This window comes from Pristiophorus japonicus, chromosome 5, assembly GCF_044704955.1.
Source record: "Pristiophorus japonicus isolate sPriJap1 chromosome 5, sPriJap1.hap1, whole genome shotgun sequence".
Taxonomy (NCBI): Eukaryota; Metazoa; Chordata; class Chondrichthyes; family Pristiophoridae; genus Pristiophorus; species Pristiophorus japonicus.
Window position 1 is genome coordinate 222,731,537 of NC_091981.1, and position 15,189 is coordinate 222,746,725.

The window sequence follows — 15,189 nt, forward strand, 5'->3', positions numbered from 1 at the left end:
ATAAATCCCCGGGGCCTGATAGTCTGCATCCCAGAATACTTAAGGAAGTGGCCCTAGAAATAGTGGATGCATTGGTGATCATTTTCCAACAGTCTATCGACTCTGGATCAGTTCCGATGGACTGGAGGGTAGCTAATGAAACACCACTTTTTAAAAAAGGAGGGAGAGAGAAAACGGGTAATTATAGATCAGTTAGCCTGACATCAATAGTGGGGGAAATGTTGGAATCAATTATTAAAGATGAAATAGCGCATTTGGAAAGCAGTGACAGGATCGGTCCAAGTCAGCATGGATTTATGAAAGGGAAATCATGCTTGACAAATCTTCTGGAATTTTTTGAGGATGTAACTAGTAGAGTGGACAAGGGAGAACCAGGGGATGTGGTGTATTTGGACTTTCAAAGGTCTTTTGACAAAGTCCAACTCAAGAGATTGTTGTGCAAAATTAAAGCACATGGTATTGGGGGTAATGTACTGACGTGGATAGAGAACTGGTTGGCAGACAGGAAGCAGAGAGTCAGGATAAACGGGTCCTTTTCAGAATGGCAGGCAGTGACTAGTGGAGTGCCACAGGGCTCAGTGCTGGGACCCCAGCTCTTTACAATATACATTAATGATTTAGATGAAGGAATTGAATGCAATAGCTCCAAGTTTGCAGATGACATTAAACTGGGTGGCGGTATGAACTGTGAGGAGGACACTAAGTGGCTGCAGGGTGACTTGGACAGGTTAGGTAAGTGTGCAAATGCAGTATAATGTGGATAAATGTGAGGTTATCCACTTTGGGGGCAAAAACACAAAAGCAGAATATTATCTGAATGGCGGCAGATTAGGAAAAGGGGAGTTGCAACGAGACCTGGGTGTCATGGTACATCAGTCATTGAAAGTTGGCATGCAGGTACAGCAGGCGGTGAAGAAGGCAAATGATATGTTGGCCTTCATAGCTAGGGGTTTTGAGTATAGGAGCAGGGAAGTCTTACTGCAGTTGTACAGGGCCTTGGTAAGGCCTCACCTGGAATATTGTGTTCAGTTTTGGTCTCCTAATCTGAGGAAGGATGTTCTTGCTATTGAGGAGTGCAGCGAAGGTTCACCAGACTGATTCCCAGGATGGCTGGACTGACATATGAGGAGAGACTGGATCGACTGGGCCTTTATTCACTGGAGTTTAGAAGGATGAGAGGGGATCTCATAGAAACATAAGATTCTGATGGGATGGGACAGGTTAGGTGCGGGTAGAATGTTCCCGATGTTGGGGAAGTCCAGAACCGGGGGACACAGTCTTAGTATAAGGGGTAGGCCATTTAGGACTGAGATGAGGAGAAACTTTTTCACTCAGAGTTGTTAACCTGTGGAATTCCCTACCGCAGAGAGTTGTTGATGCCAGTTCATGGGATATATTCAAGAGGGAGTTAGATGTGGTCCTTGCGGCTAAAGGGATCAAGGGGTATGGAGTGAAAGCAGGAAAGGGGTACTGAGGTGAATGATCAGCCATGATCTTATTGAATGGTGGTGCAGGCTCGAAGGGCCGAATGGCCTACTCCTGCACCTATTTTCTATGTTTCTACATTTCTATAATTTACTGAAAAAGATAAGTATCAACCGCGCGGAGCAAAGGAGAATGGGTGGCGGCTCCGCGACGGTACACATTCTTAATCCATATGAGGAGTTTGCAGTGGCCTTGGTGGGGCCTGAAAGCCATTCAGTCACAACCCGTGGCGTGGCCGAGCCCACCCTTCAGTCTTGAGTAATGGGAATTGTGCACTGTGTCAAACATTACTAAATACATACGAAAAATATCGTAGTTACGCATGTAATGTTATGCAATTATAATTCAATAATTTCGATGTAGTTTTGATCTACTAATGAGGCCATGTTAACCCTGATGAACCCTTGTGCATATGTGGTTTTGAAAAGTATTGCAATGTTTTGGGTTATTGAAATATTGATATATATTGATATGTATTGTTACGAGTTGTTTAGAAATTTCATTCTTCTTTCTAAGGTCTAGTGTCCATTGAGCAATGCGAGATAGCCGAGACATCCGCAAATATAGGCTCCTCCAACTGCTCACAGGAGGAAGAGACAGAGCGGGAGGAGGACTTGACAACGCAGTCCGTCAGTTTACTTGAGCCGGGGCAAGAGGAGGAGGAGGAGGATGAGATTTTTCTTGTGGGGGGGGGAAACAACCTGCGACCATCTCGATTGAGATGGAAGAAGCACCAGAACCAAGCGTTGTGCAGGTGGCAACGCCAAGGCACGTCATTTTGCAAACGCTGACCCCACGGAGGTCCGGTCAGCGTGGAGGGCCAGTCAGAGAGCTTGATATCCCTGTGCAGGGAGACAGTCGCGATTGGTCACGACCTTATCCAGGGTTTCGTGGGATTCTCTGCGAACTGGAGCCAGCTTCCAGCATCCTGGAGTGAGTTCTGCACAAACTTCTCCAAATAGTCTTCCGAGCAAGCACAGACTGCAAGGGAGACGTTGGAGGCTATTAGGCAGCAGACAGCCGCAACCAATGCCCTATGGCATGCGTTGCTGGCTGGACACGGCACTGCACCCCAAGATGTCGTGTCTGCTCGCAGCTAGACTCCGAGCACACAAGCGAGTACGGAGGACACAGTTCCTCCTGACTCGGAAGTGGAGCTTCAGGCTTCCGCTTCCGCTCCATCACCTCCACCACGGCAGGAAGTCTTGCCGTCCCACTCTGCCCGATGTCTTGATATTGGTCTGCGTAGACCAAAACAGGCGGGTGGGGTACGTACACTGGGTGGGACTGGACCTGAAAGGAAACATGGCCGCAGGTAGGGAGGGGGGAGTTTTTTCACAAAGTTTGTTCACTTGTTCAATTGTTGTTCTTGTTTTGTTAGTTGTTATTTGTTAATTATTAAGATTTTGTGTATTTGAGGGAAGGGTGGTTTGGTGTGGGGTTGGAGGGCTAGGTTATCAAATTTTTTTTTCATATTTGTTAATAAAAAAAAAATGTCTTCAATAAATTGTGTGTTTCTTCTCTCTTAGTTACATTAGTTATCAACTATACAGTTAATCCATATTTGTTCTTTTAATATACAAGTACTTTAGTAACACTAAACTTTATAAAATAAGCATAAATTCTGATGATATGCCAGTGCAGGCAAGACAACAAGGACACCCCACGCAATTGAAACTTTTGATTAACCCTAACTGTAAATCAACATCTGAATGTCCACATTTAGTGAGTGGAACCCCTTTCTGTTATCTAATCACTGTACTCTGTATTCTCTACACTGTATACCAGTCAGTTTGATAGGCCCCAACAATATCAGTAAATAACTTTACTATGTAAAAGCTATTTAATAAATTCAATATATATAAAACCTAATAAATTCTATTATATAAAACCTATTTACTAAAAATAACATAATAATACCTATTTATATTCCCTGTCCCAATATTCTGAGTACAACTAATTCTCTAATTAAATCACAACTAATCCTCCACCCTTCCATTGAAGTCAAAATGGCATCCGTAGTGCCCATTTTCCTTCTCTCCGGCCCAGAAAAAGCAACTATTTCTCAGCACTCTCTTGGGCCTTGCATCGGCCCAGCGAAGTGCACGCTAGATGCTGAAACTTGGGATGGGCCTTGTGTGGGCTATAATTTCGGTGATCTTCTCGGCGATCAAAATGGAAACTTAGGCACTTGTTTTTCGGGCAATATTTTGGGCCTAGTTTCCACTTTTTGCTCAAAATGGGCAATAAGAGGTCCGTTTTGGGCCATAAATGGGCGATGTGAAGTGGAAAGTCTAGCCCTATGTTTCTAAACCTAGTCGACCCGCCAAAGTCCTCCTCACTGACATTTGGGGATACGTGCCAGAATTGGGAGAGCTGATTCACAGACTAGTCAAGCAGCAGCCTGACATGGGTATGATTCCATGAGCATGACTTAACAGCCATTGTCCCACACTGCTCCATCATCACCCCTAGCAGGACAGACCCCGCTACAGGTGGCGGCACACTGGTATACAATCAGGTGGGAGTGGCCCTGGATGAGTATGGCTCCAACAACACTCAAGAAGTTCAACGCCATCCAGGATAAAGCAGCCCGCATAGTCGGGACCCCATCCGTCACCTTAAACATTCACTCCCTCCATCACCGGCGCACCATGGCTGCAGTGTGTACCATCTACAAGATGCACTACAGTAACTCGCCAAGATATCTTTGACAGCATCTCCCAAATCCGCAACCTCTACCACCTAGAAGGACAAGGACAGCAAGCGCATGAGAACAACCTGCAAGTTCCCCTTCAAGTCACACACCAGCCTGACTTGGATGTATATTGCTGTTCATTCATAGTCACTGGGTCCCAAAATCCTAAAACTGCCTAACAGCGGTGTGGGAGTATCTTCATTGCACAGACTGCAGCAGTTCAAAGTGGCACAACATCACCTTGAGGGATGGGCAATACATGCTGGCCTTGACAGTGACCAGCCACATCCCTTGAATGAATATATTTTTTTGAAAATCTAGCCGATCTCTGCAGCGAAGTAGATGGGTATGCAGTCTGCTTCCAAACTTCTGTCAATGGGAACCAGGGACCACACTCTCAGAATTTTCCTTGATTTTTCTATCCTCACAGCTTCCCTATAGGAAAATACTACACAACTATACAGAGTGGAACTTAACTTTGCTCTATGGATCTAAGTATTGCATTGGGGTTCCAATTTTAAAGCAGCACTTGGTTTAAAAAATAAAGTGTCAAGTTTATTTGACAAACCTGCTGAAACACATTATCCTATAACTTGTACATGATGAGTATGATGTGCACATCAACACTCCTGTAATGATGCTTTATTTTAAGGAGTGTTTTATTTTAGCTTTGCAAAGATACTAATTGAAGCTTTTTTCATAAGAAGCTTCTATACTTATTGCCACAAACAGGAGAGGCTGACACAGTTTCAGGAATTCTATAAAATGCATGGAGTTTTTCCAACTACTTTGAACAGATAATGTCTGGAAGACTGGTATACATTCATATTTATCATGTTAAACCTCTAGGTTTACAATTTGATGCGATAATTCTGGCTCAAAATACCAGTGCAAGGATGCTTCTTCTACCAGTATTTTCTTTCAACCCAGTGATTTCTTTATTTTTGATTCTGTACAGCATTGGATAATGGGGTCTTCAACTTCAAAACAAACTCCAGACATGAAATCGAAAACAAATTAACTGCAGCGCAAGTCAGTAACACAAACATACAGGACCCAAAATTCAGAACTGTGGCACCCATTTCTTGGGGTACGGGCACACTTGTGGGGTGAATCTTGTCAGATGTCATATTGGTGTTGGCATTAGCACATTCGTGCAAACCAGTCAGATCATGACGTCAATCAGCGTGTAATGCTGATTTGACACCAGCACTGCATTTTGGAGCTCAAAGCTCCAGCTAACACCTTCTCTTAAGCTCACATAGCTCAACAAGCGTTCAGAAGCAGGACCAGTGCTATTTAAAGGGATCATCAACTACTTGCAGGTTAGTTGCTGGACGTGTTTGGTGCTTCCTATAGTTGTTTAAAGTTGCCGAAGCTTACAGGGAGTGGTGTGGCAGGTGCTGAGGGACTTTCTTCTGAGTTCAAGGCTTCTGCTCAAAACACTTACTGTCAGACATGGGTGCATTAGTAGGAATTCCCCTTGGAATATCCCATCATCAACATCCTGAGGGGTCACCATTGACCAGAAACTTAATTGGACCAGACACACAAATACTGTGGCGACAAGAGCAAGTCAGAGGCTGGGTATTCTGTGGCAAGTCACTCCCCTCCTGACTCCCCAAATCCTTTCCATCATCTACAAGGCACAAATCAGGAGTGTGATGGAATACTCTCCACTTGCCTGGATGAGTGCAGCTCCAACAACACTCAGGAAGTTTGACACCATCCAGGACAAAGCAGCCTGCTTGATTGGCACCCCACCCATCACCTTAAACATTCACTCCCTTCACTACCAGCGCAACATGGCTGCAGTGTGTACCATCTACAAGATGCACTGTAAAAAAAAACTCACCAAGGCTTCTTTGGCAGCACCTTCCAAACCCATGACCTCTACTGCCTAGAAAGACATGAGTAACAGGCGCATGGGAACGCCAAGTCACACAACTATCCAGGCTTGGAAATATATCGCCATTCCTTCATTGTCGCTGGGTCAAAATCCTGGAACTCCCTCCCTAACAGCACTGTATGAATTCCCTCACAACACGGACTACAGCAGTGGCACACACTGGTAGCCCCAGCCATGATAACAGCAGTCTGAGCTTCCACTGCAGCACTCAGTCGTTGGGTGCTGCAATGGAAGCTGAGACATCAGCATTCAGGCTCTGCATAAGGGAGGTCACTGAAGCTCTTTATTCAAAGAGAGCTGACTACATTCATTATCTCTTGACAGAAAACAGCAGGCAGAGTGCACACATGGCTTTGCAAGGATTGCAGGCTTCCCCATGCTGCAGAGTGCCATTGACTGCATGCACATTGCTTTGCAGACACCGTCTGTCAACTCTATCGTGTACCTGAACCGAAAGGGATTCCATTCCCTCAAATTACCAGCTCGTGTACAACCATAGGCAGCGAATCATGCAGGTCAGTGCCCGAGATCCTGGCAGCAGTCATTGTGCCTTCATTCTGCGGCTGTCCGCTGTGCCATCTGCATTCCAGCCACCACGGCAAACCGAGGGGTGGCTACTGGGTGACGTGTGCTATCCGCTGACAGCATGGCTGGTGACTCTGGTGCGCAACCCACATCTGAGCAGTATGCATACAATGAAAGCCAGGCTGCCACACAAACTGTGATTGAGTAGACCGTTGGTGTGCTGAAATAACACTTCCTCTGCCTGGACTGCTCTGGAGGAGCCCTGCAGTACATAGAAACATAGAAAATAGGTGCAGGAGCAGGCCATTCGGCCCTTCAAGCCTGCATCACCATTCAATATGATCATGGCTGATCATGCAACCTCAGTACCCGACTCCTGCCTTCTCTCCATACCCTCTGATCCCTTTAGCCGTAAGGGCCACATCTAACTCCCTTTTGAAAATATCCAATAAACTGGACTCAACAACTTTCTGTGGTAGAGAATTCCACAGGTTCACCACTCTCTGGGTGAAACAGTTTCTCCTCATCTCAATCCTAGATGGCTTACCCCTTATCCTTAGACTGTGACCCCTGATTCTGGACTTCCCCAACATCGGGAACATCCTTCCTGCATCTAACCTGTCCAATCCCATCAGAATTTTATATGTTTCTATGAGATCCCCTCTCATTCTTCTAAATTCCAGTGAATATAAGCCTAGTCAATCCAGTCTTTCCCCATATGTCAGTCCTGCCATCCCGGGAATCATTCTGGCGAACCTTCACTGCACTCCCTCGGCAGAGCGGGGTCAAGATTCATGGTGGTCTGCTGCATGCTGCACAACCTCGCCATCCTGAGGGCACAGTCCTTGCCACCAGCTATATGGCGAGCATCTGAGGAGGAGGTAGAGGAAAAAGAGGAGCAGGAAGGGGGGAGGCAACCTAGGTGGCCTCTTTCTGGCTGGGCTGTTTATGAAGAACACCCCAGGATGGCACCTCAATAATCCTATTAATCTGTTGGAGGACAGATTGCTGGACTGCAAGCCACTTTGAACACTGGTAAATGCAGCCATGATCGCCGCAGTCTAAACATGTATAGCAGCAAGCTGAGCTTGCATGACAGCAGTCTGAGCTTCCACTACAGCACTCGGTCATTGGCTGGTTGCTGCTTGAGCTGCAATGGAAGCTGAGACGTCGGCTATCAGGCCCTGCGTCATAGTTGGGTCCACAAGTGTGCTAATGGAGTTGGCCACCACTTCCAAACTTGAAAGGAATGGCGCAAAGCCTTGTGCCAAGTTGGTGCTGCACTCTTCCATGCTCCCATGACATTGCATACTGGCTTTCTGGCAGGCTTCCCAATGCACCAAGCATTTCATTGTGCATATCCATCAGCCTTCATCTGTAGTCTAACCCCGAAGTCCTCATCTGAGTCCTCTGCAGCAGAATTCATCTGCAACCTCTCCCTCCGGTGAGCTGGCGCCTAAACTATCCTTGCCCCCTGCCCTGGCTGCAGGCCACTCATTTCTGGTGTGTCACCATGTGCAGATCCTACCTCTATGCTATCCTCTAAGTTACGTGCAGTATTAGTATCTGAACTGGTGGCTGTGAGTGTGAAATTGAATGACAGTGTGTCCTCATCTTCACTATCTTCCTGCTCTTCCACCATTGGCTGACCAGGTTGCAGTTCTTGGGTATCTGAAATAAGAAAGGCTCAAGGATAATGTTATGGTGGGGTGGTGGGGGGGGGGGGGGTGATTAAGCAAGAGGTGAATGCTTTTACCATCTGCAGCTTATAAATCAGGAGAAGGGGAGGTGGGATGTGAGAAAGAAGATTAAATATGTGGATACCGCCATCTTCTATGGTTTCAGCCCCATCGCTGGCCACGGCCTCACTATGGCCAACACCGTCTCCTCCATGGGGGTTACAACATGCAGGTGTGCCTGTTCCCTGCCAGTTAGCTTCTGCTGCCTCCGATTGTGCGCCACCTTGTCCTACAAGAGAGAAATGTGCCAGTGAGTGTGGTGCAATATATTTTGGTGATGTGGCTGTCATGATGGAATAGCTGGCAGTGTGTGCAAGCTGTGAGATGTGGGTGAGAGGCTTCCAGCAGTGCTATGTGTGTGAGGCTGAGGTGAAGCTATGAATGTTACATGTGAGTCTTGATTGATAGAGACTGTTGATAGGTGAATGATGAGGATGTGTTGCATTGAGCAGTGTGTGAGGCGAGTGGTGCAGTTGATGGGATATGGCATTTGATGATGCATTCACTGACCTTGACCAATCATACGAGGTCATTGAACTTTTTGTGCCACTGCATCCAGGTCCTCGGGGTTTGACTCTTGGCATTGACTTCCATGGCTATCTGCTCTTCATTGCCTTCTGATCATGTGTCTATAGGGTCTCCTGGCCCCCTGTGAATACAGCACATCTCTCCTCCTTTCCACCTCCTCTACCAAGCCTCTAGTGCAGCATTGGAAAACCTTGGAGCCTGTTGTGCCATTCCTCACACTTTCCCAGGTCAGAATCTCTTCAACCATGACTCCCAGCACCTACTTCAGCCTCAATGCACCTCCCCTTTAAGAGGTGCAGGCTAGTTTTAAGCAGTGCTCGGTAGGTAGGATCTTGGACCCCTCTGCTGATCCATGCAGCCAATCAACAGCGCGGTTAGTGCTGGCTACACACTACAATCATGTTAATCAGCAGGCAGCCTGAAGTTGCCGTGTTCTCTGCATCGGAAGCAATGGGCGTGGGTTAATTGTGTGTCATGATCCCCGTGCCCGTTTTTGAGGGCTATCACATTTATCCCCCGACTTAATTTGGAATATTTCTGTTTTACCTCTTAGAAGTTTCTCGTAGGATATCTAGGGTTATCTATGAGGGATATCTATGAGGACATACATATTCTACTAAATACTTTTGACATTTGACTTTGACATCTACATTTCCACTTTCAAAAGATAAATGAAAATTCTTCATCCTTTCGTAAGCATGCACAATTATCAACCCTGATATTTAATCATGTATCCTATGAACAGCATATATAACTCTCCGGGTGAATTTTTTGGGGATATTTATACATGTTTCCAAGATTGTCACAGACTTTTTAAATACACACTTTGAGCTATAAGGATGCAATATTTTTCACCTCTCATTATGCAGTTATATTTTGCACCTCTCATTATATAATTTTGCAGTTATATATGATATTCGTGGGTTAATGATATAAAAATTAGGGCCTAAAAATATGAGGGCCTAAGGTTGCCTTATTAGCCTATGTGTTAATCCGGTCCTGGGTATAGGCTTACTAAGAGGAAGTCTGGGTGCTTCTGTGATGACAAAAGCATTAAAAAGGCTGGTGTAGGTGAAGCCTTGAAATAATGGTTTAAAGGTTTTTCAACAGTGGCTTATTAGTAAACTGAGTTACTGGATGATAACATTCTTGTTTACAAATGACAAGATTTTAAAATGTTTTTACAACTGACTAAGTGGCGTTAATCAAGCAAATGTGCATAACCAGATTTCCTAATGTAATGTATCTCTAATTGTTTCATCAATATTAAGAAAAGCTGCTCTTAAATGTTGGTTTAAAAAAAAAATTCTTCAGCCAGGAAAATATTGCTGATGTTCCGGCATTTTGAACTAGCTGGAATTCTGCCTGCCTGAACCTTTGATTTGTTCTTCTTGTAGATTTGAATGCACCTCCCCTTTGAACGTGTTCTTTCTGTTCCACCAAGCGAAGCTAGCTGCAGCACCCCAATAGTCAGGTGCTCTTGCAGTGAGCCTTGGAACGAATGGGTAAAAGGGAAGGAGATTACTGACAAGCAGTCGACACGCACAGATACACCACTTACGCTGCTGGTGATCTCTGTTTGTGATATCTGTGCATTTGAAATGTGGGGGAACAAAGAAAACAAGTGTCGGTATGAAGAATGATGGAGCAGTTGTGTAGCCAGTGGGGATGGGGGGGGAGGAGGATTCTTCGTCTGTAGTAAGAAAACAGTTGTTGGTCACCCCAAAGAGGGCCAGTTGAATTTCTTCAGTACCTATGAAGGGGGCTTGTCTTCCTGAAAATAAGCCATATTGCAAAAGATGGAGTGACACAGCAGTGAACATGGCCCTCATTACTACTTCTTCTTAGGGGGTCACTCGTATCGAGGATGACTTGCTTCCACACCAAAAAGGGATGAGTTCACAGGTGTTTCAATGAAGGACCTGACATTCCAGTTCCCAAACTACATATTAAGAACATAAGAACATAAGAAATATGAACAGGAGTAGGCGATATGGCCCCTCGAGCCTGCTCCACCATTCAATAAGATCATGGCTGATCTGATCATGGACTCAGCTCCACTTCTCCGCCCGCTCCCCATAACCCTTTATTCCCTTATTGTTTAAGAAATTGTCTATTTCTGTCTTAAATTTATTCAATGTCCCAGCTGCCACAGCTCTCTGAGGGTGGAAGATGCCTGTGTGTGGATTTTTTTGAAATGTGTGGTGGCCGTTGCACACCAACCACATGGGCTTGACAGAGCTAGGTCTTGTTCCAGTGGTAAGGATTAACCAAGACGACTGGAGACCAGCTCTGCCTCATTACTAAGTATACATGACTAGCAGCATTCAGCAACAAGTTCTAAAGCAACAAAACCATTTTTTAATTCAAAGTCCCAAAAAATCTATCTTTGACTTCTGCACACAAAGTGATAAAAATATTTTATTGTCGATGCATTGGAGGCAGTTCAGAGAAGGTTCATGAGGTTGATTCCTGAGATGAAGGGGTTGTCTTATGAGGAAAGGTTGAGCAGGTTGGGCCTGTACTCACTGGAGTTTAGAAGAATGAGAGGTGATCTTATTGAAACATATAAGATTCTGAGGAGGTTGACAGGGTAGATGCAGAGAGGATGTTTCCCCTCATGGGGGGGATCTCGAACTAGGGGGCATAATTTCAGATTAAGGGATTGCCCATTTAAAACGAAATTGAGGAGGAATTTCTTCTTTGAGGGTCATGAACCTTTGGAATTCTCTGCCCCAGAGAGCTGTGGAGGCTGGGTCATTGAATATATTTAAGGTGGAGATAGACAGATTTTTGAGCGATAGGGGAATAAAGGGTTATGGGGAGTGGACAGGGAAGTGGAGCTGAGCCCAAGATCAGATCAGCCATGATCTTATTGAATGACTCGAGGGACCAAATGGCCTACTCCTGCTCCTATTTGTTATGTTCTTATGTTCTGTGTTGTGTTCTGTCTGACTCTGCACATTTTCTTGTAATTATTTAATCTTTCTTAATGCCACATCTTTCATGGGAGCTGTAAAGCTGGTGCAATAAGCTGAATTGCAAAAGATTATTTAAGAAGCACTGGAAATACAGCAGATGGTTTGATAAATGTAACTTTTACAATAGATTTATGCATTTAGCTTTAGATTTCTGTGAAGGATCCAAGACCAATTCAAAAGCAAACTCACTTTGTTAGTTATTGTTGATTTGTCTGATAACCTCATATTTTCTTCACATGCTTATAGTATGAATATTATGTGGGTTTTAGTAGTGAAAATTAAATTTTGCTCCAATATTTTAATCCTTTTCCCTTTTGAGCTAATGTTGACATCCTTTCCCCATCCAATTCACCACTATAAACAATCGTAAAGATTTTGATTTAATTTATTTCTTTACTGATTTCTTAGCTGCAGCTAATTGTCTGGGAAAGCTGGAGAGATGACAGTCATTATGTTTGAAGTATGGTTGTTATACAATTCATGCATTTCTCTTTAAGCTGCCATAGCCCCCTAGTCTGTGTCTGTTTTTTGCAGTCCTGCTAATGTGGCTAAGTTTATTTCAATGTGAATTAATCTAACTGTGCCCAGTTCCAAATCAGCTGCACTTGTTGACCTTTTCAAATGCTACATTATCATTCTTTTAGAGCAAACATGGCATTTGTTTAATGTCATGCCATCTTTTCTTAGTTTTTTTTGTAAATTTGAAATTTGCCTGAAAAATAATCCCTGTAGGAAATAGCGTTATTTGTAGGAATGAATGCTAATGTGAAATGATTCATTCTAATACAAATAGTGTTTTAAGCTAAATGAAATAAAAATAGCATGGCAGCGCAACCACTGCTAATTGTTACTGCAAGGAGTAATAGAATGCAAATCGTGTCCCCGTGAATTAATTCAAAAATAGCAATGCAAAATGACATAAGCATATTAAGTACAAGTCGAAAGATAGAAGGCTGTATGTTTTGTTAAGCTGATAATCAATCCTTAATACTATCAATGTACATCTACTTACCATGCTTTTCTTTGTCTAAGCCCTTGTATTTGACATTATAAGAAGTTTTAGCAAAACAGATTGCAATCAGTCGGTCACATTCACAGACATGTGCTTGACAGGGACCATTATTATCTGGATGAAAAATGAACAGTAGTTAAATATTTTGTGCCCTTAGTCTAGATTTTGTAAAAGGCAGAATTGAATGTGTAGTGTCTTGTTTGATTTGAATGAGTTAGATGATGGTTAGGGCAAATAATTTGGCGTAGTGCGACATATCCTGATAAATCCTGCTAATTTTTGCATTCACCGTGAGTAATAAAATTTACTGCCCGATTACCTTCAATTTTGCATAAAAAGTATGCGAGGGAGTGAAAATGTCAGGTTCTGTGCTGCAACACATCACTTGCTCTAATGACGGTTACAATCTGGCTAGCACAATGTCCTACAGTTTTTTTTTTCCACAGGTCATTATAAATTAATCTCACATTTGCACAGCATCGATTCACTTAGATCGCTTCACTGGAAGTGAACTGGTTCTGACCATTTAAACCATAGTCATTATCTGCACATCTGAAAGGATAACACCATGAGTAAGAACTTCAATGCTAGGTCTACACAGAAGCAGTTCGTAAAAAATAAAATGAAAGCTACATTTTAAACTGATTAAACTAGATTGATTGATGCCTATCAGAAAACATAACATTCAGTAAATTAAAACAGTTATCATTTCAAACAAGTCAGTCATTTCTCAAGTAATAACCCTTCAGCAAAACATAAAGCTGCATAACATGCAAGAACATTTATTTCAATTTAGTAAATACATAATGAGGTTCCATATTTATTGATCATCAGTAATAATTTATAATAAATTTGGAATATTTCAGTGCCACATTCATCTTGCCTTCATTAGCCCCTTGGAGTCAGAGATGCTGTGTATGCAGGAAGGTAGGCCATTCAGCCCCTTGAGCCTGTTCCTCCATGCAATTAAATCATATGGCTGATCTATATCTCAACTCTATCTGCCTTTGCTTCAAGTCCCTTGATACTCTTACTCAACAAAAATGTATCGATCTCAGTCTTGAAAATTTCAATCAACAGCCTTTTGTGGGAGAAATCCAAATTTCCACTACTTTGTGTAAAAAATTGCTTCCTGATTTCTCTCTTAAATGGCTTTAATTTTAACATTGTGCTCGCTTGTACTGGACTCAACTACCAGAGGATATAGTTTCTCTATAATAGGAAGGTCTGTGATTTCTTTATTGAATTTGACCGCGATATTTCCGAACTGGTCTTTTTACAGAATAGAGACAAATATTGGGGCTCCATTTCATACTTTGACCTGCCCTTTTCAGAAATGCCCTGACTTTAACTGGTGCTTATTCGTCACAGAGTAAGTGCTTTTTAAATGGAATTTGGATCTCCTTAACATAAATATAGGAATGTAATAAATGTTTCTCGAATTTTGAAAGGCTCAGACCTTCTCAATATGTTTGTATAGTTAAATATTGTCATGATCATCCTACTTATGTTTTTTGATTATTTTTAATTTGGCAATCCAAAAAGAAACTGAGATCACATTTGTAAGATTTGGTTACAAAGTTAAGTCCAGAGCTAACCTAACCACATACCAGCACATAACATGACATACATATCAAGTAAGATAAATATATGTATAACCAGTACATGTGCAGCAGGCGCTATTGGCGGCATATTTAAATGGAGGATCTTATATTACAGCTGTCAGTGACCGTTACGGTTGCTCACAGAACGCTGCGTGAGGCTCTGAGTTGCAAACGGCCCTTTTATGTGCCATGACACTTTGCTTACAAGGTCAGTTTGGCAGAAAATCATGCTGGTTGCTATTGGCAGAAGGCTTCATGCTGGAAGAAGGGTTCTTCACCATGTTGGGCCATGGAATCAAAGAGGTCACCGAAGGAGGCCTTATCCCCCACAGCGTTATTGGGAACATCGCTCATACCTCTACATCTCTGATGCGCAGTGCATTAGAAGGCTGCACTTCCAAAAGGAAGTGCTGACCGAGATATGCTAGCTCATACAGGCAACCTACAGCCTATAAGCGCCAACAGGACTGTGCTGCCCGTCAAGGTGAAGGTGACTGTGGTGATGGCCTTCCATGCATATCCACCAAAATATAAAGACAGATAGCAAGAGTTTTTATAGGTATATAAAAAGGAAAAGAGTGGCTAAAATAAATGTTGGTCCCTTAGAGGATGAGACCGGGGAATTAGTAATGGGGAACATGGAGATGGCAGAAACTCTGAACAAATATTTTGGATCAAGTCTTTACGGTAGAGGACAAACAATATTCC